Source organism: Camelus ferus, chromosome 7 (genome assembly GCF_009834535.1).
Source record: "Camelus ferus isolate YT-003-E chromosome 7, BCGSAC_Cfer_1.0, whole genome shotgun sequence".
Lineage (NCBI taxonomy): Eukaryota > Metazoa > Chordata > Mammalia > Artiodactyla > Camelidae > Camelus > Camelus ferus.
This window is the reverse complement of record NC_045702.1, coordinates 84536772-84563319: the sequence shown is the minus strand read 5'-3', so window position 1 is coordinate 84563319 and position 26548 is coordinate 84536772.

Genomic DNA, 26548 nt, shown 5'->3' with positions numbered 1-26548 from the left:
CTAATGGAGGAGGAGGAGGGGGCTAGTGTGTCCATCTCTGTCCCTATGTAGAGGAGAGGACGCAAGTGTGTCTGTCTATCTGTGTATCTAATGGAGGAGAAGGAGGAGGCTAGTGTGTCTATATATCCGTCTACTGGGGGAGCACAGTGTCTGTCTGTCTTTCTATCTAATGGAGGAAGAAGAGGAGGCGGCTGGTGTGCCTGTCTAGCTAACCAAGGCTAGTGTGTCTGTCTGTCTGTATCTATCTAATGGAGGAGGAGGAGGCTAGTGTGTCTATCCATCTATCTGTATATCTACGTATTTAATGGAGGAGGCTAGGGTGTCTATCCATCTATCTTTATATCTACGTATTTAATGGAGGAGGCTAGTGTGTCTAATTGTCCGTGTGTTGATCATTTTGTCTATCTAATGAAGGAGGAGCCTTGCGTGTCTATCAATGAATCAAACGGAGGAGGGGTTAGTGTGTCTGTCTATAGGTCTGTCTATCTGTCTATCTCTGTGTGTGTATGTATCTGATAGATAGGAGGACAGACAGACAAACACACACTAGCGTCCTCCTCCTCCTCTATCAAATGGAGGAGAAGGCTACTGTGTCTGTGTATCTATGTATCTGTCTCTGTATATCCCTAGTGGAGGAGGCTAGTGTGCCTGTCCACCTATGTAATGGAGAAGCAGAGAAGGGTAGTGTGTCTGTCTATACGTCTGTCTACCTACCTATCTCTGCCTGTGTATCCATCTGATAGAGGAGGAGAAGGCCGCTAGTGTCTGTCGTCTGTCTGTCTGTCCTCCTATCTATCAAATGGAGGAGGCATCTAGCATGTCTACGTATCAGTCTGTGTTTCTATGTAATGGAGGAGGCGGCTAGCGTGCCTGTCCACCTATCTAAAGGAGAAGCAGGAGGAGGGTACTGTGTCTGTCTGTCTAATGCAGGAGGAATAGACTAGTGTGTCTAACTATCTCTCTGCAGAGGAGCAGGAATCCAGTGTGTCTGTCTGTCTGTCTGTGTTTCTAACTATGTATCTACTATCTATGTATTTAATGCAGGAGGAGGAGGAGGAGGAGGCTAGTGTGTCTGAGTATCTGTCTGTCTCTGTAATGGAGCAGAAGGAGGAGGCTAGGGTGTCTGTCTGTCCATCTGTCTTTCTATTTATCTCCGTAATGGAGGAGGACGAGAAGGCTACTGTGTCTGTGTATCTATGTATCTGTCTCATGGAGGAGGCTAGTGTGCCTGTCCATCTGTCTAAACATGAGGAGGAGGCTCCTGTGTCTATCGATCTGTGTGTGTATCTCTCACTCCCTCTCTCTACGTATGTAAACAGAGGCGGCGGCTAGTGTGTCTATCGGCGTGTATCTCTCGCACACTCTCTTTCTATTTCAGCAGGAAGAGGAGGCGGCTAGAGTGTCTGGCTATGTATCTCTCTGTCTGTCTGTCTGTGTATCCATCTATCTAATGGGGAAGGAGGAGGAGGAGGTGGCTAGTGTTCCGTGTCTACCTATGTGTGTGTGTCTCTCTCTCTCTCTCTCTCTCTCTAGTTATCTAAAAATGAGGAGGAGGCTAGTTTGTCTGTCTGTCTGTGTGTATCTCTCGCTGTCCTCTATCGAAACAGGAGGTGGAGGAGGCTAGTGTGTCTTTGTATCTCTGTGTGTGTTTCTTTCTGTATCTCAACAGGACGAAGAGGCGGCTAGTCTGTCTGTCTGTCTGTCTGTCCGTCTAATAGGGGATAAGGAGGACGCTAGTGTGGCTGTTTCTCGGTCTGTGTGTGTGTCTGTGTTTCTAATGGAGGAGGAGGAGGGGGCTAGTGTGTCCATCTATCTCCCTATGTAGAGGAAGAGGAGGCAAGTGTGTCTGTCTATCTGTGTATCTAATGGAGGAGAAGGAGGAGGCTAGTGTGTCTATATATCCGTCTACTGGGGGAGCACAGTGTCTGTCTGTCTTTCTATCTAATGGAGGAAGAAGAGGAGGCGGCTGGTGTGCCTGTCTAGCTAATCAAGCAGGCTAGTGTGTCTGTCTGTCTGTATCTATCTAATGGAGGAGGAGGAGGCTAGGGTGTCTATCCATCTCTCTGTATATCTACGTATTTAATGGAGGAGGCTAGTGTGTCTAATTGTCCGTGTGTTGATCATTTTGTCTATCTAATGAAGGAGGAGCCTTGCGTGTCTATCAATGAATCAAACGGAGGAGGGGTTAGTGTGTCTGTCTATAGGTCTCTCTATCTGTCTATCTCTGTGTGTGTATGTATCTGATAGATAGGAGAGACAGACAAACACACACTAGCGTCCTCCTCTTCCTCTATCAAATGGAGGAGAAGGCTAATGTGTCTGTGTATCTATGTATCTGTCTCTGTATATCCCTAGTGGAGGAGGCTAGTGTGCCTGTCCACCTATGTAATGGAGAAGCAGGAGGAGGGTAGTGTGTCTGTCTATACGTGTGTCTACCTACCTATGTCTGCGTGTGTATCTATCTGATAGAGGAGGAGGAGGCCGCTAGTGTCTGTCTGTCTGTATGACCTGCTATCTATCAAATGGAGGAGGCGGCTAGCGTGCCTGTCATCTGTCTAAACAAGAGGTGGAGGAGGCTCCTGTGTCTATCGATCTGTGTGTGTATCTCTCACTCCCTCTCTCTACGTATGTAAACAGAGGCGGCGGCTAGTGTGTCTATCTGCGTGTATCTCTCGCACACTCTCTTTCTATTTCAGCAGGAGAGGAGGCGGCTAGAGTGTCTGGCTATGTATCCTCTGTCTGTCTGTCTGTCTGTCTATCTATCCATCTATCTAATGGGGAAGGATGAGGAGGAGGTGGCTAGTGTTCCGTGTGTCCTACCTGTGTGTGGTGTGTCTCTCTCTCCTCACAGGATGAGGAGGCGAGTGTCTATCTGGGTCTCTCTCTCTCTCTCTCTCTCTCTCTAGTTATCTAAACAATTGAGGAGGAGGCTAGTGGTCTATCTGTCTGTGTGTATCTCTCCGCTGCCTCTATCGAAACAGGAGGAGGAGGAGGCTAGTGTGTCTTTGTATCTCCTGTGTGTGTTTCTTTCTGTATCTCAACAGGACGAAGAGGCGGCTAGTCTGTCTGTCTGTCTTTCTGTCCGTCTAATAGGGGATAAGGAGGACGCTAGTGTGGCTGTTTCTCGTCCTGTGTGGTGTGTCTGTGTTTCTCATGGAGGAGGAGGAGGGGGCTAGTGTGTCCATCTATCTCCCTATGTAGAGGAAGAGGAGGCAAGTGTGTCTGTCTATCTCTGTATCTAATGGAGGAGAAGGAGGAGGCTAGTGTGTTATATATCCGTCTACTGGGGAGCACAGTGTCTGTCTGTCTTTCTATCTAATGGAGGAAGAAGAGGAGTGCGGCTGGTGTGTCTGTCTAGCTAATCCAAGCAGGCTAGTGTGTCCTGTCTGTCTGTAGCCTATCTAATGGAGGAGGAGGAGGACTAGTGTGTCTGAATTGTCCCGTGGTGGTTGAATCATTTGGTCTATCTAATGAAGGAGGAAGCCTGCGTGTCTATCAATGAATCAACGGAGGAGGGGTTAGTGTGTCTGGTCCTATAGGGTCTGTGTCTATCCTGTACGATCATCTGTGTGTGTATGTAATCTGATAGATAGAGAGGACAGACAGACAAACACACACTAGCGTCCTCCTCCTCTATCAAATGGAGGAGAAGGCTACTGTGTCCGTGTATCTATGTATCTGTCTCTGTAGTCCCTAGTGGAGGAGGCTAGTGTGCCTGTCCACCTATCTAAAGGAGAAGCAGGAGGAGGGTAATGTGTCTGTCTGTCTAATGCAGAGGAATAGACTAGTGTGTCTAACTATCTCTCTGCAGAGGAGCAGGAATCCAGTGTGTCTGTCTGTCTTTCGGTGGATTCTAACTTGTAGTTACTATCTATGTATTTAATGCGGAGGAGGAGGAGGAGGCTAGTGTGTCTGAGTATCTGTCTGTCTCTGTAATGGAGCAGAAGGAAGGGGCTAGGGTGTCTGTCTGTCCATCTGTCTTTCTATTTATCTCCGTAATGGAGGAGGACGAGAAGGCTACTGTGTCTGCGTATCTATGTATCTGTCTCTGTATATCCCTAGTGGAGGAGGCTAGTGTGCCTGTCCACCTATGTAATGGAGAAGCAGGAGGAGGGTAGTGTGTCTGTCTATACGTCTGTCTACCTACCTATCTCTGCCTGTGTATATATCTGATAGAGGAGGAGGAGGCCGCTAGTGTCTGTCTGTCTGTATGACCTCCTATCTATCAAATGGAGGAGGCGGCTAGCGTGCCTGTCCATCTGTCTAAACAAGAGGTGGAGGAGGCTCCTGTGTCTATCGATCTGTGTGTGGATCTCTCACTCCCTCTCTCTACGTATGTAAACAGAGGCGGCGGCTAGTGTGTCTATCTGCGTGTATCTCTCGCACACTCTCTTTCTATTTCAGCAGGAAGAGGAGGCGGCTAGAGTGTCTGGCTATGTATCTCTCTGTCTGTCTGTCTGTCTATCTATCCATCTATCTAATGGGGAAGGAGGAGGAGGAGGGTGGCTAGTGTTCCGTGTGGTCTACCTGTGTGTGTGTGTCTCTCTCTCTCTCTCTCTCTCAACAGGATGAGGAGGGCTAGTGTGTCTATGTGTCTCTCTCTCTCTCTCTCTAGTTATCTAAAAATGAGGAGTAGGCTAGTGTGTGTATCTGTCTGTGTGTATCTTCGCTGCCTCTATCGAAACAGGAGGGTGGAGGAGGCTAGTGTGTCTTTGTATCTCTGTGTGGTTTCTTTCTGTATCGCAACAGGACGAAAGAGGCGGCTAGTCTGTCTGTCTGTCTGTCTGTCCGTCTAATAGGGGATAAGGAGGACGCTAGTGTGGCTTGTTTCTCGTCTGTGGTGTGTGTCTGTGTTTCTAATGGAGGAGGAGGAGGGGGCTAAGTGTGTCCATCTATCTCCCTATGTAGAGGAAGAGGAGGCAAGTGTGTCTGTCTATCTGTGTATCTAATGGAGGAGAAGGAGGAGGCTAGTGTGTCTATATATCCGTCTACTGGGGGAGCACAGTGTCTGTATGTCTTTCTATCTAATGGAGGAAGAAGAGGAGGGCGGCTGGTGTGCCTGTCTAGCTAATCAAGCAGGCTAGTGTGTCTGTCTGTCTGTATCTATCTAATGGAGGAGGAGGAGGCTAGGGTGTCTATCCATCTCTCTGTATATCTACGTATTTAATGGAGGAGGCTAGTGTGTCTAATTGTCCGTGTGTTGATCATTTTGTCTATCTAATGAAGGAGGAGCCTTGCGTGTCTATCAATGAATCAAACGGAGGAGGGGTTAGTGTGTCTGTCTATAGGTCTGTCTATCTGTCTATCTCTGTGTGTGTATGTATCTGATAGATAGGAGGAGAGACAGACAAACACACACTAGCGTCCTCCTCCTCCTCTATCAAATGGAGGAGAAGGCTAATGTGTCCTGTGTATATATGTATCTGTCTCTGTATATCCCTAGTGGAGGAGGCTAGTGTGCCTGTCCACCTATGTAATGGAGAAGCAGGAGGAGGGTAGTGTGTCTGTCTATATGTCTGTCTACCTACCTATCTCTGCCTGTGTATCCATCTGATAGAGGAGGAGGTGGAGGGCCGCTAGTGTCTGTGTGTCTGTCTGTCCTCCTATCTATCAAATGGAGGCGGCTACCATGTCGACGTATCGGCGTGTGTTTGTATGTAAATGGAGGAGGAGGCTAGTGTGCCTGTCCACCTATCTAAGGGAGAAGCAGGAGGAGGTACTGTGTCTGTCTGTCTAATGCAGAGGAATAGACTAGTGTGTCTAACTATCTCTCTGCAGAGGAGCAGGAATCCAGTGTGTCTGTCTGTCTGTCTGTGTTTCTAACTATGTATCTACTATCTAGGTATTTAATGCAGGAGGAGGAGGAGGAGGCTAGTGTGTCTGAGTATCTGTCTGTCTCTGTAATGGAGCAGAAGGAGGAGGCTAGGGTGTCTGTCTGTCCATCTGTCTTTCTATTTATCTCCGTAATGGAGGAGGACGAGAAGGCTACTGTGTCTGTGTATCTATGTATCTGTCTCATGGAGGAGGCTAGTGTGCCTGTCCATCTGTCTAAACATGAGGAGGAGGAGGCTCCTGTGTCTATCGATCTGTGTGTGTATCTCTCACTCCCTCTCTCTACGTATGTAAACAGAGGCGGCGGCTAGTGTGTCTATCTGCGTGTATCTCTCGCACACTCTCTTTCTATTTCAGCAGGAAGAGGAGGCGGCTAGAGTGTCTGGCTATGTATCTCTCTGTCTGTCTGTCTGTGTATCCATCTATCTAATGGGGAAGGAGGAGGAGGAGGTGGCTAGTGTTCCGTGTGTCTACCTATGTGTGTGTGTCTCTCTCTCTCTCTCTCTCTAGTTATCTAAAAATGAGGAGGAGGCTAGTTTCTCTGTCTGTCTGTGTGTATCTCTCGCTGTCTCTATCGAAACAGGAGGAGGAGGAGGCTAGTGTGTCTTTGTATCTCTGTGTGTGTTTCTTTCTGTATCTCAACAGGACGAAGAGGCGGCTAGTCTGTCTGTCTGTCTGTCTGTCCGTCTAATAGGGGATAAGGAGGACGCTAGTGTGGCTGTTTCTCGGTCTGTGTGTGTGTCTGTGTTTCTAATGGAGGAGGAGGAGGGGGCTAGTGTGTCCATCTATCTCCCTATGTAGAGGAAGAGGAGGCAAGTGTGTCTGTCTATCTGTGTATCTAATGGAGGAGAAGGAGGAGGCTAGTGTGTCTATATATCCGTCTACTGGGGGAGCACAGTGTTTGTCTGTCTTTCTATCTAATGGAGGAAGAAGAGGAGGCGGCTGGTGTGTCTGTCTAGCTAATGAAGCAGGCTAGTGTGTCTGTCTGTCTGTATCTATCTAATGGAGGAGGAGGAGGCTAGTGTGTCTAATTGTCCGTGTGTTGATCATTTTGTCTATCTAATGAAGGAGGAGCCTTGCGTGTCTATCAATGAATCAAACGGAGGAGGGGTTAGTGTGTCTGTCTATAGGTCTGTCTATCTGTCTATCTCTGTGTGTGTATGTATCTGATAGATAGGAGGAGAGACAGACAAACACACACTAGCGTCCTCCTCTTCCTCTATCAAATGGAGGAGAAGGCTAATGTGTCTGTGTATCTATGTATCTGTCTCTGTATATCCCTAGTGGAGGAGGCTAGTGTGCCTGTCCACCTATGTAATGGAGAAGCAGGAGGAGGGTAGTGTGTCTGTCTATACGTGTGTCTACCTACCTATGTCTGCGTGTGTATCTATCTGATAGAGGAGGAGGAGGCCGCTAGTGTCTGTCTGTCTGTATGACCTGCTATCTATCAAATGGAGGAGGCGGCTAGCGTGCCTGTCCATCTGTCTAAACAAGAGGTGGAGGAGGCTCCTGTGTCTATCGATCTGTGTGTGTATCTCTCACTCCCTCTCTCTACGTATGTAAACAGAGGCGGCGGCTAGTGTGTCTATCTGCGTGTATCTCTCGCACACTCTCTTTCTATTTCAGCAGGAAGAGGAGGCGGCTACAGTGTCTGGCTATGTATCTCTCTGTCTGTCTGTCTGTCTATCTATCCATCTATCTAATGGGGAAGGAGGAGGAGGAGGTGGCTAGTGTTCCGTGTGTCTACCTGTGTGTGTGTGTCTCTCTCTCTCTCAACAGGATGAGGAGGCTAGTGTGTCTATCTGTCTCTCTCTCTCTCTCTCTCTCTCTCTAGTTATCTAAAAATGAGGAGGAGGCTAGTGTGTCTATCTGTCTGTGTGTATCTCTCGCTGCCTCTATCCAAACAGGAGGAGGAGGAGGCTAGTGTGTCTTTGTATCTCTGTGTGTGTTTCTTTCTGTATCTCAACAGGACGAAGAGGCGGCTAGTGTGTCTGTCTGTCTGTCTGTCCGTCTAATAGGGGATAAGGAGGACGCTAGTGTGGCTGTTTCTCGGTCTGTGTGTGTGTCTGTGTTTCTAATGGAGGAGGAGGAGGGGGCTAGTGTGTCCATCTATCTCCCTATGTAGAGGAAGAGGAGGCAAGTGTGTCTGTCTATCTCTGTATCTAATGGAGGAGAAGGAGGAGGCTCGTGTGTGTATATATCCGTCTACTGGGGGAGCACAGTGTCTGTCTGTCTTTCTATCTAATGGAGGAAGAAGAGGAGGCGGCTGGTGTGTCTGTCTAGCTAATCAAGCAGGCTAGTGTGTCTGTCTGTCTGTATCTATCTAATGGAGGAGGAGGAGGCTAGTGTGTCTAATTGTCCGTGTGTTGATCATTTTGTCTATCTAATGAAGGAGGAGCCTTGCGTGTCTATCAATGAATCAAACGGAGGAGGGGTTAGTGTGTCTGTCTATAGGTCTGTCTATCTGTCTATCTCTGTGTGTGTATGTATCTGATAGATAGGAGGACAGACAGACAAACACACACTAGCGTCCTCCTCCTCCTCTATCAAATGGAGGAGAAGGCTACTGTGTCCGTGTATCTATGTATCTGTCTCTGTATGTCCCTAGTGGAGGAGGCTAGTGTGCCTGTCCACCTATCTAAAGGAGAAGCAGGAGGAGGGTACTGTGTCTGTCTGTCTAATGCAGGAGGAATAGACTAGTGTGTCTAACTATCTCTCTGCAGAGGAGCAGGAATCCAGTGTGTCTGTCTGTCTGTCTGTGTTTCTAACTATGTATGTACTATCTATGTATTTAATGCAGGAGGAGGAGGAGGAGGCTAGTGTGTCTGAGTATCTGTCTGTCTCTGTAATGGAGCAGAAGGAGGAGGCTAGGGTGTCTGTCTGTCCATCTGTCTTTCTATTTATCTCCGTAATGGAGGAGGACGAGAAGGCTACTGTGTCTGTGTATCTATGTATCTGTCTCATGGAGGAGGCTAGTGTGCCTGTCCATCTGTCTAAACATGAGGAGGAGGAGGCTCCTGTGTCTATCGATCTGTGTGTGTATCTCTCACTCCCTCTCTCTACGTATGTAAACAGAGGCGGCGGCTAGTGTGTCTATCTGCGTGTATCTCTCGCACACTCTCTTTCTATTTCAGCAGGAAGAGGAGGCGGCTAGAGTGTCTGGCTATGTATCTCTCTGTCTGTCTGTCTGTGTATCCATCTATCTAATGGGGAAGGAGGAGGAGGAGGTGGCTAGTGTTCCGTGTGTCTACCTATGTGTGTGTGTCTCTCTCTCTCTCTCTCTCTCTCTCTCTCTAGTTATCTAAAAATGAGGAGGAGGCTAGTTTGTCTGTCTGTCTGTGTGTATCTCTCGCTGTCTCTATCGAAACAGGAGGTGGAGGAGGCTAGTGTGTCTTTGTATCTCTGTGTGTGTTTCTTTCTGTATCTCAACAGGACGAAGAGGCGGCTAGTCTGTCTGTCTGTCTGTCTGTCCGTCTAATAGGGGATAAGGAGGACGCTAGTGTGGCTGTTTCTCGGTCTGTGTGTGTGTCTGTGTTTCTAATGGAGGAGGAGGAGGGGGCTAGTGTGTCCATCTATCTCCCTATGTAGAGGAAGAGGAGGCAAGTGTGTCTGTCTATCTCTGTATCTAATGGAGGAGAAGGAGGAGGCTAGTGTGTCTATATATCCGTCTACTGGGGGAGCACAGTGTCTGTCTGTCTTTCTATCTAATGGAGGAAGAAGAGGAGGCGGCTGGTGTGCCTGTCTAGCTAATCAAGCAGGCTAGTGTGTCTGTCTGTCTGTATCTATCTAATGGAGGAGGAGGAGGCTAGGGTGTCTATCCATCTCTCTGTATATCTACGTATTTAATGGAGGAGGCTAGTGTGTCTAATTGTCCGTGTGTTGATCATTTTGTCTATCTAATGAAGGAGGAGCCTTGCGTGTCTATCAATGAATCAAACGGAGGAGGGGTTAGTGTGTCTGTCTATAGGTCTGTCTATCTGTCTATCTCTGTGTGTGTATGTATCTGATAGATAGGAGGAGAGACAGACAAACACACACTAGCGTCCTCCTCTCCTCTATCAAATGGAGGAGAAGGCTAATGTGTCTGTGTATCTATGTATCTGTCTCTGTATATCCCTAGTGGAGGAGGCTAGTGTGCCTGTCCACCTATGTAATGGAGAAGCAGGAGGAGGGTAGTGTGTCTGTCTATACGTGTGTCTACCTACCTATCTCTGCGTGTGTATCTATCTGATAGAGGAGGAGGAGGCCGCTAGTGTCTGTCTGTCTGTATGACCTGCTATCTATCAAATGGAGGAGGCGGCTAGCGTGCCTGTCCATCTGTCTAAACAAGAGGTGGAGGAGGCTCCTGTGTCTATCGATCTGTGTGTTTATCTCTCACTCCCTCTCTCTACGTATGTAAACAGAGGCGGCGGCTAGTGTGTCTATCTGCGTGTATCTCTCGCACACTCTCTTTCTATTTCAGCAGGAAGAGGAGGCGGCTAGAGTGTCTGGCTTTGTATCTCTCTGTCTGTCTGTCTGTCTATCTATCCATCTATCTAATGGGGAAGGAGGAGGAGGAGGTGGCTAGTGTTCCGTGTGTCTACCTGTGTGTGTGTGTCTCTCTCTCTCTCAACAGGATGAGGAGGCTAGTGTGTCTATCTGTCTCTCTCTCTCTCTCTCTCTCTCTCTAGTTATCTAAAAATGAGGAGGAGGCTAGTGTGTCTATCTGTCTGTGTGTATCTCTCGCTGCCTCTATCGAAACAGGAGGAGGAGGAGGCTAGTGTGTCTTTGTATCTCTGTGTGTGTTTCTTTCTGTATCTCAACAGGACGAAGAGGCGGCTAGTCTGTCTGTCTGTCTGTCTGTCCGTCTAATAGGGGATAAGGAGGACGCTAGTGTGGCTGTTTCTCGGTCTGTGTGTGTGTCTGTGTTTCTAATGGAGGAGGAGGAGGGGGCTAGTGTGTCCATCTATCTCCCTATGTAGAGGAAGAGGAGGCAAGTGTGTCTGTCTATCTGTGTATCTAATGGAGGAGAAGGAGGAGGCTAGTGTGTCTATATATCCGTCTACTGGGGGAGCACAGTGTCTGTCTGTCTTTCTATCTAATGGAGGAAGAAGAGGAGGCGGCTGGTGTGCCTGTCTAGCTAATCAAGCAGGCTAGTGTGTCTGTCTGTCTGTATCTATCTAATGGAGGAGGAGGAGGCTAGGGTGTCTATCCATCTCTCTGTATATCTACGTATTTAATGGAGGAGGCTAGTGTGTCTAATTGTCCGTGTGTTGATCATTTTGTCTATCTAATGAAGGAGGAGCCTTGCGTGTCTATCAATGAATCAAACGGAGGAGGGGTTAGTGTGTCTGTCTATAGGTCTGTCTATCTGTCTATCTCTGTGTGTGTATGTATCTGATAGATAGGAGGAGAGACAGACAAACACACACTAGCGTCCTCCTCTTCCTCTATCAAATGGAGGAGAAGGCTAATGTGTCTGTGTATCTATGTATCTGTCTCTGTATATCCCTAGTGGAGGAGGCTAGTGTGCCTGTCCACCTATGTAATGGAGAAGCAGGAGGAGGGTAGTGTGTCTGTCTATACGTGTGTCTACCTACCTATCTCTGCGTGTGTATCTATCTGATAGAGGAGGAGGAGGCCGCTAGTGTCTGTCTGTCTGTATGACCTGCTATCTATCAAATGGAGGAGGCGGCTAGCGTGCCTGTCCATCTGTCTAAACAAGAGGTGGAGGAGGCTCCTGTGTCTATCGATCTGTGTGTGTATCTCTCACTCCCTCTCTCTACGTATGTAAACAGAGGCGGCGGCTAGTGTGTCTATCTGCGTGTATCTCTCGCACACTCTCTTTCTATTTCAGCAGGAAGAGGAGGCGGCTAGAGTGTCTGGCTATGTATCTCTCTGTCTGTCTGTCTGTCTATCTATCCATCTATCTAATGGGGAAGGAGGAGGAGGAGGTGGCTAGTGTTCCGTGTGTCTACCTGTGTGTGTGTGTGTCTCTCTCTCTCTCTCTCTCTCTCTCTCTCTCTCTCTAGTTATCTAAAAATGAGGAGAAGGCTAGTGTGTCTATCTGTCTGTGTGTATCTCTCGCTGCCTCTATCGAAACAGGAGGTGGAGGAGGCTAGTGTGTCTTTGTATCTCTGTGTGTGTTTCTTTCTGTATCTCAACAGGACGAAGAGGCGGCTAGTCTGTCTGTCTGTCTGTCCGTCTAATAGGGGATAAGGAGGACGCTAGTGTGGCTGTTTCTCGGTCTGTGTGTGTGTCTGTGTTTCTAATGGAGGAGGAGGAGGGGGCTAGTGTGTCCATCTATCTCCCTATGTAGAGGAAGAGGAGGCAAGTGTGTCTGTCTATCTCTGTATCTAATGGAGGAGAAGGAGGAGGCTCGTGTGTGTATATATCCGTCTACTGGGGGAGCACAGTGTCTGTCTGTCTTTCTATCTAATGGAGGAAGAAGAGGAGGCGGCTGGTGTGTCTGTCTAGCTAATCAAGCAGGCTAGTGTGTCTGTCTGTCTGTATCTATCTAATGGAGGAGGAGGAGGCTAGTGTGTCTAATTGTCCGTGTGTTGATCATTTTGTCTATCTAATGAAGGAGGAGCCTTGCGTGTCTATCAATGAATCAAACGGAGGAGGGGTTAGTGTGTCTGTCTATAGGTCTGTCTATCTGTCTATCTCTGTGTGTGTATGTATCTGATAGATAGGAGGACAGACAGACAAACACACACTAGCGTCCTCCTCCTCCTCTATCAAATGGAGGAGAAGGCTACTGTGTCCGTGTATCTATGTATCTGTCTCTGTATGTCCCTAGTGGAGGAGGCTAGTGTGCCTGTCCACCTATCTAAAGGAGAAGCAGGAGGAGGGTACTGTGTCTGTCTGTCTAATGCAGGAGGAATAGACTAGTGTGTCTAACTATCTCTCTGCAGAGGAGCAGGAATCCAGTGTGTCTGTCTGTCTGTCTGTGTTTCTAACTATGTATGTACTATCTATGTATTTAATGCAGGAGGAGGAGGAGGAGGCTAGTGTGTCTGAGTATCTGTCTGTCTCTGTAATGGAGCAGAAGGAGGAGGCTAGGGTGTCTGTCTGTCCATCTGTCTTTCTATTTATCTCCGTAATGGAGGAGGACGAGAAGGCTACTGTGTCTGTGTATCTATGTATCTGTCTCATGGAGGAGGCTAGTGTGCCTGTCCATCTGTCTAAACATGAGGAGGAGGAGGCTCCTGTGTCTATCGATCTGTGTGTGTATCTCTCACTCCCTCTCTCTACGTATGTAAACAGAGGCGGCGGCTAGTGTGTCTATCTGCGTGTATCTCTCGCACACTCTCTTTCTATTTCAGCAGGAAGAGGAGGCGGCTAGAGTGTCTGGCTATGTATCTCTCTGTCTGTCTGTCTGTGTATCCATCTATCTAATGGGGAAGGAGGAGGAGGAGGTGGCTAGTGTTCCGTGTGTCTACCTATGTGTGTGTGTCTCTCTCTCTCTCTCTCTCTCTCTCTAGTTATCTAAAAATGAGGAGGAGGCTAGTTTGTCTGTCTGTCTGTGTGTATCTCTCGCTGTCTCTATCGAAACAGGAGGTGGAGGAGGCTAGTGTGTCTTTGTATCTCTGTGTGTGTTTCTTTCTGTATCTCAACAGGACGAAGAGGCGGCTAGTCTGTCTGTCTGTCTGTCTGTCCGTCTAATAGGGGATAAGGAGGACGCTAGTGTGGCTGTTTCTCGGTCTGTGTGTGTGTCTGTGTTTCTAATGGAGGAGGAGGAGGGGGCTAGTGTGTCCATCTATCTCCCTATGTAGAGGAAGAGGAGGCAAGTGTGTCTGTCTATCTGTGTATCTAATGGAGGAGAAGGAGGAGGCTAGTGTGTCTATATATCCGTCTACTGGGGGAGCACAGTGTCTGTCTGTCTTTCTATCTAATGGAGGAAGAAGAGGAGGCGGCTGGTGTGCCTGTCTAGCTAATCAAGCAGGCTAGTGTGTCTGTCTGTCTGTATCTATCTAATGGAGGAGGAGGAGGCTAGTGTGTCTAATTGTCCGTGTGTTGATCATTTTGTCTATCTAATGAAGGAGGAGCCTTGCGTGTCTATCAATGAATCAAACGGAGGAGGGGTTAGTGTGTCTGTCTATAGGTCTGTCTATCTGTCTATCTCTGTGTGTGTATGCATCTGATAGATAGGAGGACAGACAGACAAACACACACTAGCGTCCTCCTTCTCTATCAAATGGAGGAGAAGGCTACTGTGTCCGTGTATCTATGTATCTGTCTCTGTCTATCCCAACTGGAGGAGGCTAGTGTGCCTGTCCACCTATCTAAAGGAGAAGCAGGAGGAGGGTACTGTGTCTGTCTGTCTAATGCAGGAGGAATAGACTAGTGTGTCTAACTATCTCTCTGCAGAGGAGCAGGAATCCAGTGTGTCTGTCTGTCTGTCTGTGTTTCTAACTATGTATCTACTATCTATGTATTTAATGCAGGAGGAGGAGGAGGAGGCTAGTGTGTCTGAGTATCTGTCTGTCTCTGTAATGGAGCAGAAGGAGGAGGCTAGGGTGTCTGTCTGTCCATCTGTCTTTCTATTTATCTCCGTAATGGAGGAGGACGAGAAGGCTACTGTGTCTGTGTATCTATGTATCTGTCTCATGGAGGAGGCTAGTGTGCCTGTCCATCTGTCTAAACATGAGGAGGAGGAGGCTCCTGTGTCTATCGATCTGTGTGTGTATCTCTCACTCCCTCTCTCTACGTATGTAAACAGAGGCGGCGGCTAGTGTGTCTATCTGCGTGTATCTCTCGCACACTCTCTTTCTATTTCAGCAGGAAGAGGAGGCGGCTAGAGTGTCTGGCTATGTATCTCTCTGTCTGTCTGTCTGTCTGTCTATCTATCCATCTATCTAATGGGGAAGGAGGAGGAGGAGGTGGCTAGTGTTCCGTGTGTCTACCTGTGTGTGTGTGTCTCTCTCTCTCTCAACAGGATGAGGAGGCTAGTGTGTCTATCTGTCTCTCTCTCTCTCTCTCTCTCTCTCTCTAGTTATCTAAAAATGAGGAGGAGGCTAGTGTGTCTATCTGTCTGTGTGTATCTCTCGCTGCCTCTATCGAAACAGGAGGTGGAGGAGGCTAGTGTGTCTTTGTATCTCTGTGTGTGTTTCTTTCTGTATCTCAACAGGACGAAGAGGCGGCTAGTCTGTCTGTCTGTCTGTCTGTCCGTCTAATACGGGATCAGGAGGACGCTAGTGTGGCTGTTTCTCGGTCTGTGTGTGTGTCTGTGTTTCTAATGGAGGAGGAGGAGGGGGCTAGTGTGTCCATCTATCTCCCTATGTAGAGGAAGAGGAGGCAAGTGTGTCTGTCTATCTGTGTATCTAATGGAGGAGAAGGAGGAGGCTAGTGTGTCTATATATCCGTCTACTGGGGGAGCACAGTGTCTGTCTGTCTTTCTATCTAATGGAGGAAGAAGAGGAGGCGGCTGGTGTGCCTGTCTAGCTAATCAAGCAGGCTAGTGTGTCTGTCTGTCTGTATCTATCTAATGGAGGAGGAGGAGGCTAGGGTGTCTATCCATCTCTCTGTATATCTACGTATTTAATGGAGGAGGCTAGTGTGTCTAATTGTCCGTGTGTTGATCATTTTGTCTATCTAATGAAGGAGGAGCCTTGCGTGTCTATCAATGAATCAAACGGAGGAGGGGTTAGTGTGTCTGTCTATAGGTCTGTCTATCTGTCTATCTCTGTGTGTGTATGTATCTGATAGATAGGAGGAGAGACAGACAAACACACACTAGCGTCCTCCTCTTCCTCTATCAAATGGAGGAGAAGGCTAATGTGTCTGTGTATCTATGTATCTGTCTCTGTATATCCCTAGTGGAGGAGGCTAGTGTGCCTGTCCACCTATGTAATGGAGAAGCAGGAGGAGGGTAGTGTGTCTGTCTATACGTGTGTCTACCTACCTATCTCTGCGTGTGTATCTATCTGATAGAGGAGGAGGAGGCCGCTAGTGTCTGTCTGTCTGTATGACCTGCTATCTATCAAATGGAGGAGGCGGCTAGCGTGCCTGTCCATCTGTCTAAACAAGAGGTGGAGGAGGCTCCTGTGTCTATCGATCTGTGTGTGGATCTCTCACTCCCTCTCTCTACGTATGTAAACAGAGGCGGCGGCTAGTGTGTCTATCTGCGTGTATCTCTCGCACACTCTCTTTCTATTTCAGCAGGAAGAGGAGGCGGCTAGAGTGTCTGGCTATGTATCTCTCTGTCTGTCTGTCTGTCTATCTATCCATCTATCTAATGGGGAAGGAGGAGGAGGAGGTGGCTAGTGTTCCGTGTGTCTACCTGTGTGTGTGTGTCTCTCTCTCTCTCTCTCTCTCAACAGGATGAGGAGGCTAATGTGTCTATCTGTCTGTCTCTCTCTCTCTCTCTCTCTCTCTCTCTAGTTATCTAAAAATGAGGAGTAGGCTAGTGTGTCTATCTGTCTGTGTGTATCTCTCGCTGCCTCTATTGAAACAGGAGGTGGAGGAGGCTAGTGTGTCTTTGTATCTCTGTGTGTGTTTCTTTCTGTATCTCAACAGGACGAAGAGGCGGCTAGTCTGTCTGTCTGTCTGTCTGTCCGTCTAATAGGGGATAAGGAGGACGCTAGTGTGGCTGTTTCTCGATCTGTGTGTGTGTCTGTGTTTCTAATGGAGGAGGAGGAGGGGGCTAGTGTGTCCATCTATCTCCCTATGTAGAGGAAGAGGAGGCAAGTGTGTCTGTCTATCTCTGTATCTAATGGAGGAGAAGGAGGAGGCTAGTGTGTCTATATATCCGTCCACTGGGGGAGCACAGTGTCTGTCTGTCTTTCTATCTAATGGAGGAAGAAGAGGAGGCGGCTGGTGTGCCTGTCTAGCTAATCAAGCAGGCTAGTGTGTCTGTCTGTCTGTATCTATCTAATGGAGGAGGAGGAGGCTAGTGTGTCTAATTGTCCGTGTGTTGATCATTTTGTCTATCTAATGAAGGAGGAGCCTTGCGTGTCTATCAATGAATCAAACGGAGGAGGGGTTAGTGTGTCTGTCTATAGGTCTGTCTATCTTACTATCTCTGTGTGTGTATGTATCTGATAGATAGGAGGACAGACAGACAAACACACACTAGCGTCCTCCTCTTCCTCTATCAAATGGAGGAGAAGGCTACTGTGTCTGTGTATCTATGTATCTGTCTCTGTATATCCCTAGTGGAGGAGGCTAGTGTGCCTGTCCACCTATGTAATGGAGAAGCAGGAGGAGGGTAGTGTGTCTGTCTATACGTGTGTCTACCTACCTATCTCTGCGTGTGTATCTGTCTGATAGAGGAGGAGGAGGCCGCTAGTGTCTGTCTGTCTGTATGACCTGCTATCTATCAAATGGAGGAGGCGGCTAGCGTGCCTGTCCATCTGTCTAAACAAGAGGTGGAGGAGGCTCCTGTGTCTATCGATCTGTGTGTGTATCTCTCACTCCCTCTCTCTACGTATGTAAACAGAGGCGGCGGCTAGTGTGTCTATCTGCGTGTATCTCTCGCACACTCTCTTTCTATTTCAGCAGGAAGAGGAGGCGGCTAGAGTGTCTGGCTATGTATCTCTCTGTCTGTCTGTCTGTCTATCTATCCATCTATCTAATGGGGAAGGAGGAGGAGGAGGTGGCTAGTGTTCCGTGTGTCTACCTGTGTGTGTGTGTCTCTCTCTCTCTCTCTCTCTCAACAGGATGAGGAGGCTAATGTGTCTATCTGTCTGTCTCTCTCTCTCTCTCTCTCTCTCTCTCTAGTTATCTAAAAATGAGGAGTAGGCTAGTGTGTCTATCTGTCTGTGTGTATCTCTCGCTGCCTCTATCGAAACAGGAGGTGGAGGAGGCTAGTGTGTCTTTGTATCTCTGTGTGTGTTTCTTTCTGTATCTCAACAGGACGAAGAGGCGGCTAGTCTGTCTGTCTGTCTGTCTGTCCGTCTAATAGGGGATAAGGAGGACGCTAGTGTGGCTGTTTCTCGATCTGTGTGTGTGTCTGTGTTTCTAATGGAGGAGGAGGAGGGGGCTAGTGTGTCCATCTATCTCCCTATGTAGAGGAAGAGGAGGCAAGTGTGTCTGTCTATCTCTGTATCTAATGGAGGAGAAGGAGGAGGCTAGTGTGTCTATATATCCGTCTACTGGGGGAGCACAGTGTCTGTCTGTCTTTCTATCTAATGGAGGAAGAAGAGGAGGCGGCTGGTGTGCCTGTCTAGCTAATCAAGCAGGCTAGTGTGTCTGTCTGTCTGTATCTATCTAATGGAGGAGGAGGAGGCTAGGGTGTCTATCCATCTCTCTGTATATCTACGTATTTAATGGAGGAGGCTAGTGTGTCTAATTGTCCGTGTGTTGATCATTTTGTCTATCTAATGAAGGAGGAGCCTTGCGTGTCTATCAATGAATCAAACGGAGGAGGGGTTAGTGTGTGTCTATAGGTCTGTCTATCTGTCTATCTCTGTGTGTGTATGTATCTGATAGATAGGAGGAGAGACAGACAAACACACACTAGCGTCCTCCTCCTCCTCTATCAAATGGAGGAGAAGGCTAATGTGTCTGTGTATCTATGTATCTGTCTCTGTATATCCCTAGTGGAGGAGGCTAGTGTGCCTGTCCACCTATGTAATGGAGAAGCAGGAGGAGGGTAGTGTGTCTGTCTATACGTGTGTCTACCTACCTATGTCTGCGTGTGTATCTATCTGATAGAGGAGGAGGAGGCCGCTAGTGTCTGTCTGTCTGTATGACCTGCTATCTATCAAATGGAGGAGGCGGCTAGCGTGCCTGTCCATCTGTCTAAACAAGAGGTGGAGGAGGCTCCTGTGTCTATCGATCTGTGTGTGTATCTCTCACTCCCTCTCTCTACGTATGTAAACAGAGGCGGCGGCTAGTGTGTCTATCTGCGTGTATCTCTCGCACACTCTCTTTCTATTTCAGCAGGAAGAGGAGGCGGCTAGAGTGTCTGGCTATGTATCTCTCTGTCTGTCTGTCTGTCTATCTATCCATGTATCTAATGGGGAAGGAGAAGGAGGAGGTGGCTAGTGTTCCGTGTGTCTACCTGTGTGTGTGTGTCTCTCTCTCTCTCTCTCTCAACAGGATGAGGAGGCTAATGTGTCTATCTGTCTGTCTCTCTCTCTCTCTCTCTCTCTCTCTCTCTAGTTATCTAAAAATGAGGAGTAGGCTAGTGTGTCTATCTGTCTGTGTGTATCTCTCGCTGCCTCTATCGAAACAGGAGGTGGAGGAGGCTAGTGTGTCTTTGTATCTCTGTGTGTGTTTCTTTCTGTATCTCAACAGGACGAAGAGGCGGCTAGTCTGTCTGTCTGTCTGTCTGTCCGTCTAATAGGGGATAAGGAGGACGCTAGTGTGGCTGTTTCTCGATCTGTGTGTGTGTCTGTGTTTCTAATGGAGGAGGAGGAGGGGGCTAGTGTGTCCATCTATCTCCCTATGTAGAGGAAGAGGAGGCAAGTGTGTCTGTCTATCTCTGTATCTAATGGAGGAGAAGGAGGAGGCTAGTGTGTCTATATATCCGTCTACTGGGGGAGCACAGTGTCTGTCTGTCTTTCTATGTAATGGAGGAAGAAGAGGAGGCGGCTGGTGTGCCTGTCTAGCTAATCAAGCAGGCTAGTGTGTCTGTCTGTCTGTATCTATCTAATGGAGGAGGAGGAGGCTAGTGTGTCTAATTGTCCGTGTGTTGATCATTTTGTCTATCTAATGAAGGAGGAGCCTTGCGTGTCTATCAATGAATCAAACGGAGGAGGGGTTAGTGTGTCTGTCTATAGGTCTGTCTATCTTACTATCTCTGTGTGTGTATGTATCTGATAGATAGGAGGACAGACAGACAAACACACACTAGCGTCCTCCTCCTCTATCAAATGGAGGAGAAGGCTACTGTGTCCGTGTATCTATGTATCTGTCTCTGTCTATCCCTACTGGAGGAGGCTAGTGTGCCTGTCCACCTATCTAAAGGAGAAGCAGGAGGAGGGTAGTGTGTCTGTCTGTCTAATGCAGGAGGAATAGACTAGTGTGTCTAACTATCTCTCTGCAGAGGAGCAGGAATCCAGTGTGTCTGTCTGTCTGTCTGTGTTTCTAACTATGTATCTACTATCTATGTATTTAATGCAGGAGGAGGAGGAGGAGGCTAGTGTGTCTGAGTATCTGTCTGTCTCCGTAATGGAGCAGAAGGAAGAGGCTAGGGTGTCTGTCTGTCCATCTGTCTTTCTATTTATCTCCGTAATGGAGGAGGACGAGAAGGCTACTGTGTCTGCGTATCTATGTATCTGTCTCTGTATATCCCTAGTGGAGGAGGCTAGTGTGCCTGTCCACCTATGTAATGGAGAAGCAGGAGGAGGGTAGTGTGTCTGTCTATACGTCTGTCTACCTACCTATCTCTGCCTGTGTATATATCTGATAGAGGAGGAGGAGGCCGCTAGTGTCTGTCTGTCTGTATGACCTCCTATCTATCAAATGGAGGAGGCGGCTAGCGTGCCTGTCCATCTGTCTAAACATGAGGAGGAGGAGGCTCCTGTGTCTATCGATCTGTGTGTGGATCTCTCACTCCCTCTCTCTACGTATGTAAACAGAGGCGGCGGCTAGTGTGTCTATCTGCGTGTATCTCTCGCACACTCTCTTTCTATTTCAGCAGGAAGAGGAGGCGGCTAGAGTGTCTGGCTATGTATCTCTCTGTCTGTCTGTCTGTCTATCTATCCATCTATCTAATGGGGAAGGAGGAGGAGGAGGTGGCTAGTGTTCCGTGTGTCTACCTGTGTGTGTGTGTCTCTCTCTCTCTCTCTCTCAACAGGATGAGGAGGCTAGTGTGTCTATCTGTCTCTCTCTCTCTCTCTCTCTCTCTAGTTATCTAAAAATGAGGAGTAGGCTAGTGTGTGTATCTGTCTGTGTGTATCTCTCGCTGCCTCTATCGAAACAGGAGGTGGAGGAGGCTAGTGTGTCTTTGTATCTCTGTGTGTTTCTTTCTGTATCTCAACAGGACGAAGAGGCGGCTAGTCTGTCTGTCTGTCTGTCTGTCCGTCTAATAGGGGATAAGGAGGACGCTAGTGTGGCTGTTTCTCGGTCTGTGTGTGTGTCTGTGTTTCTAATGGAGGAGGAGGAGGGGGCTAGTGTGTCCATCTATCTCCCTATGTAGAGGAAGAGGAGGCAAGTGTGTCTGTCTATCTGTGTATCTAATGGAGGAGAAGGAGGAGGCTAGTGTGTCTATATATCCGTCTACTGGGGGAGCACAGTGTCTGTCTGTCTTTCTATGTAATGGAGGAAGAAGAGGAGGCGGCTGGTGTGCCTGTCTAGCTAATCAAGCAGGCTAGTGTGTCTGTCTGTCTGTATCTATCTAATGGAGGAGGAGGAGGCTAGGGTGTCTATCCATCTCTCTGTATATCTACGTATTTAATGGAGGAGGCTAGTGTGTCTAATTGTCCGTGTGTTGATCATTTTGTCTATCTAATGAAGGAGGAGCCTTGCGTGTCTATCAATGAATCAAACGGAGGAGGGGTTAGTGTGTCTGTCTATAGGTCTGTCTATCTGTCTATCTCTGTGTGTGTATGTATCTGATAGATAGGAGGAGAGACAGACAAACACACACTAGCGTCCTCCTCCTCCTCTATCAAATGGAGGAGAAGGCTACTGTGTCCGTGTATGTATGTATCTGTCTCTGTATGTCCCTAGTGGAGGAGGCTAGTGTGCCTGTCCACCTATGTAATGGAGAAGGAGGAGGAGGGTAGTGTGTCTGTCTATATGTCTGTCTACCTACCTATCTCTGCCTGTGTATCCATCTGATAGAGGAGGAGGTGGAGGCCGCTAGTGTCTGTGTGTCTGTCTGTCCTCCTATCAAATGGAGGCGGCTACCATGTCTACGTATCGGCGTGTGTTTGTATGTAATGGAGGAGGAGGCTAGTGTGCCTGTCCACCTATCTAAAGGAGAAGCAGGAGGAGGGTACTGTGTCTGTCTGTCTAATGCAGGAGGAATAGACTAGTGTGTCTAACTATCTCTCTGCAGAGGAGCAGGAATCCAGTGTGTCTGTCTGTCTGTCTGTTTCTAACTATGTATGTACTATCTATGTATTTAATGCAGGAGGAGGAGGAGGAGGCTAGTGTGTCTGAGTATCTGTCTGTCTCTGTAATGGAGCAGAAGGAGGAGGCTAGGGTGTCTGTCTGTCCATCTGTCTTTCTATTTATCTCCGTAATGGAGGAGGACGAGAAGGCTACTGTGTCTGTGTATCTATGTATCTGTCTCATGGAGGAGGCTAGTGTGCCTGTCCATCTGTCTAACATGAGGAGGAGGAGGCTCCTGTGTCTATCGATCTGTGTGTGTATCTCTCACTCCCTCTCTCTACGTATGTAAACAGAGGCGGCGGCTAGTGTGTCTATCTGCGTGTATCTCTCGCACACTCTCTTTCTATTTCAGCAGGAAGAGGAGGCGGCTAGAGTGTCTGGCTATGTATCTCTCTGTCTGTCTGTCTGTGTATCCATCTATCTAATGGGGAAGGAGGAGGAGGAGGTGGCTAGTGTTCCGTGTGTCTACCTATGTGTGTGTGTGTCTCTCTCTCTCTCTCTCTCTCTCTAGTTATCTAAAAATGAGGAGGAGGCTAGTTTGTCTGTCTGTCTGTGTGTATCTCTCGCTGTCTCTATCGAAACAGGAGGTGGAGGAGGCTAGTGTGTCTTTGTATCTCTGTGTGTGTTTCTTTCTGTATCTCAACAGGACGAAGAGGCGGCTAGTCTGTCTGTCTGTCTGTCTGTCCGTCTAATAGGGGATAAGGAGGACGCTAGTGTGGCTGTTTCTCGGTCCGTGTGTGTGTCTGTGTTTCTAATGGAGGAGGAGGAGGGGGCTAGTGTGTCCATCTATCTCCCTATGTAGAGGAAGAGGAGGCAAGTGTGTCTGTCTATCTGTGTATCTAATGGAGGAGAAGGAGGAGGCTAGTGTGTCTATATATCCGTCTACTGGGGGAGCACAGTGTTTGTCTGTCTTTCTATCTAATGGAGGAAGAAGAGGAGGCGGCTGGTGTGTCTGTCTAGCTAATGAAGCAGGCTAGTGTGTCTGTCTGTCTGTATCTATCTAATGGAGGAGGAGGAGGCTAGTGTGTCTAATTGTCCGTGTGTTGATCATTTTGTCTATCTAATGAAGGAGGAGCCTTGCGTGTCTATCAATGAATCAAACGGAGGAGGGGTTAGTGTGTCCTGTCTATAGGTCTGTCTATCTGTCTATCTCTGTGTGTGTATGTATCTGATAGATAGGAGGAGAGACAGACAAACACACACTAGCGTCCTCCTCTTCCTCTATCAAATGGAGAGAGAAGGCTAATGTGTCTGTGTATCTATGTATCTGTCTCTGTATATCCCTAGTGGAGGAGGCTAGTGTGCCTGTCCACCTATGTAATGGAGAAGCAGGAGGAGGGTAGTGTGTCTGTCTATACGTGTGTCTACCTACCTATGTCTGCGTGTGTATCTATCTGATAGAGGAGGAGGAGGCCCGCTAGTGTCTGTCTGTCTGTATGACCTGCTACCTATCAAATGGAGGAGGCGGCTAGCGTGCCTGTCCTCTGTCTAAACAAGAGGTGGAGGAGGCTCCTGTGTCTATCGATCTGTGTGTGTATCTCTCACTCCCTCTCTCTAAGTATGTAAACAGAGGCGGCGGCTAGTGTGTCTATCTGCGTTGTATCTCTCGCACACTCTCTTTCTATTTCAGCAGGAAGAGGAGTGGCGGCTACAGTGTCTCTGGTATGTAATCTCTCTTGTCTGTCTGTCTGTCTATCTATCCATCTATCTAATGGGGAGGAGGAGGGAGGAGGAGGAGGTGGCTAGTGTGTTGTTTGTCTACCTGTGTGTGTGTGTCTCTCTCTCTCACAACAGGATGAGGAGGCTAGTGTGTCTATCTGTCTCTCTCTCTCTCTCTCTCTCTCTCTAGTTATCTAAAAATGAGGAGGAGGCTAGTGTCTATCTGTCTGTGTGTATCCTCGCTGCCTCTATCCAAACAGGAGGAGGAGGAGGCTAGTGTGTCTTGTATCTCGTGTGTGTTTCTTTCTGTATCTCAACAGGACGAAGAGGCGGCTAGGTGTCTGTCTGTCTGTCTGTCGTCTAATAGGGGATAAGGAGGACGCTAGTGTGGCTGTTTTCTCGGTCTGTGTGTGTGTCTGTGTTTCTAATGGAGGAGGAGGAGGGGCTAGTGTGTCCATCTATCTCCCTATGTAGAGGAAGAGGAGGCAAGTGTGTCTGTCTATCTCTGTATCTAATGGAGGAGAAGGAGGAGGCTCGTGTGTGTATATATCCGTCTACTGGGGGAGCACAGTGTCTGTCTGTCTTTCTATCTAATAAAGAAGGAAGAAGAAGAGGAGGCGGCTGGTGTGTCTGTCTAGCTAATCAAGCAGGCTAGTGTGTCTGTCTGTCTGTATCTATCTAATGGAGGAGGAGGAGGCTAGTGTGTCTAATTGTCCGTGTGTTGATCATTTTGTCTTCTAATGAAGGAGGCCTTGCGTGTCTACAATGAAATCAAACGGAGGAGGGGTTAGTGTGTCTGTCTATAGGTCTGTCTACTGTCTATCTCTGTGTTGTGTATGTATCTGATAGATAGGAGGACAGACAGACAAACACACACTAGCGTCCTCCTCCTCCTATATCAAATGGAGGAGAAGGCTACTGTGTCCGTGTATCTATGTATCTGTCTCTGTGTCCCTAGTGAGGAGGAGGCTAGTGTGCCTGTCCACCTATCTAAAGGAAGAAGCAGGAGGAGGGTACTGTGTCTGTCTGTCTAATGCAGGAGGAATAGACTAGTGTGTCTAACTATCTCTCTAAGAGGAGCAGGATCCAGTGTGTTGTCTGTCTGTCTGTGTTCTAACTATGTATGTACTACTATGTATTTAATGCAGAGGAGGAGGAGGAGGCTAGTGTGTCTGAGTATCTGTCTGTCTCTGTAATGGAGAGCAGAGGAGGAGGCTAGGGTGTCTGTCTGTCCATCTGTCTTTCTATTTTATCCGTAATGGAGGAGGACGAGAAGGCTACTGTGTGTCTGTGTATCTATGTATCTGTCTCTGGAGGAGGCTAGTGTGCCTGTCCATATGTCTAAACATGAGGAGGAGGAGGCTCCTGTGTCTATCGATCTGTGTGTGTGATCTCTCACTCCCTCTTCCTACGTATGTAAACAGAGGCGGCGGCTAGTGTGTCTCTCTGCGTGTATCTCTCGCACAACTCTTCTTTCTATTTCAGCAGGAAGAGGGAGGCCTAGAGTGTCTGGCTATGTATCTCTCTGTCTGTCTGTCTGTGTATCCATCTATCTAATGGGGAAGGAGGAGGAGGAGGTGGTAGTGTTCCGTGTGTCTAACCTAGTGTGTGTGTCTCTCTCTCTCTCTCTCTCTCTTCTAGTTATCTAAAAATGAGGAGGAGGCTAGTTTGTCTGTCTGTCTGTGTGTATCTCTCGCTGTCTCTATCGAAACAGGAGGTGGAGGAGGCTAGTGTGTCTTGTATCTCTGTGTGTGTTTCTTTCTGTATCTCAACAGGACGAAGAGGCGGCTGTCTGTCTGTTCTGTCTGTTGTCCGTCTAATAGGGGATAAGGAGACGCTAGGTGCTGTTCTCGGTTCTGTGTGTGTGTCTGTGTTCTAATGGAGGAGGAGGGAGGAGGGGGCTAGTGTGTCCATCTATCTCCCTATGTAGAGGAAGAGGAGGAAAGTGGTCTGTCTATCTGTGTATCAATGGAGGAGAAGGAGGAGGTAGTGTGTCTATATATAACGTTCTACTGGGGGAGCACAGTGTCTGTCTGTCTTTCTATGTAATGGAGGAAGAGAGGGAGGGCTGGTGTGCCTGTCTAGCAACAAGCAGGCTAGTGTGTCTGTCTGTCTGTATCTATCTAATGGAGGAGGAGGAGGCTAGGTGTCTAATTGTCCGTGTGTTGCTATTTTGTCTATCTAAGAAGGAGGAGCCTGAGTGTCTATCAATGAATCAAACGGAGGAGGGGTTGTTAGTGTTGTCTGTTATAGGTCTGTCTATCTTACTATCTCTGGTGTGTGTATGTATTGATAGATAGGAGGACAGACAGACAAACACACACTAGCGTCCTCCTCCTCTATCAAATGAGAGAGGAGAAGGCTTACGTGTCCGTGGATCTATGTATCTGTCTCTGTCTATCCCTACTGGAGGAGGCTAGGTGCCTGTCACCTATCTAAAGGAGAAGCAGGAGGAGGGTAGTGTGTCTGTCTGTCTAATGCAGGAGGAATAGACTATGTGGTCTAATAGCTCTGCAGAGGAGCAGGATCCAGGTGTCTGTCGTCTGCTGTGTTTCTAACTATGTATCTACTTCTATGTATTTAATGCAGGAGGAGGAGGAGGAGGCTAGTGTGTCTGAGTATCTGTCTGTCTACGTAATGGAGAGAAGGAAGAGGCTAGGGTGTGATCTGCCATATCTGTTCTTTCTATTTATTCCGTAATGGAGGAGGACGAGAAGGCTACTGTGTCTGAGTATCTATGTATCTGTCTCTGTATATCCTAGTGGAGGAGGCTAAGAGTGTGCCTGTCCACCTATGTAATGGAGAAGCAGGAGGAGGGTAGTGTGTCTGCTATAAGTCTGTCTACCTACTATCTCTGCCTGTGATATATCTGATAGAGGAGGAGGAGGCCGTAGTGTCTGTCTGTCTGTATGACCTCCTATCTATCAAATGGAGGAGGCGGCTAGCGTGCCTGTCCATCTGTCAAACATGAGGAGGAGGAGGCTCCTGTGTCTATCGATCTGTGTGGTATCTCTCACTCCCTCTCTCTACGTATGTAAACAGAGGCGGCGGCTAGTGTCTATCTGCG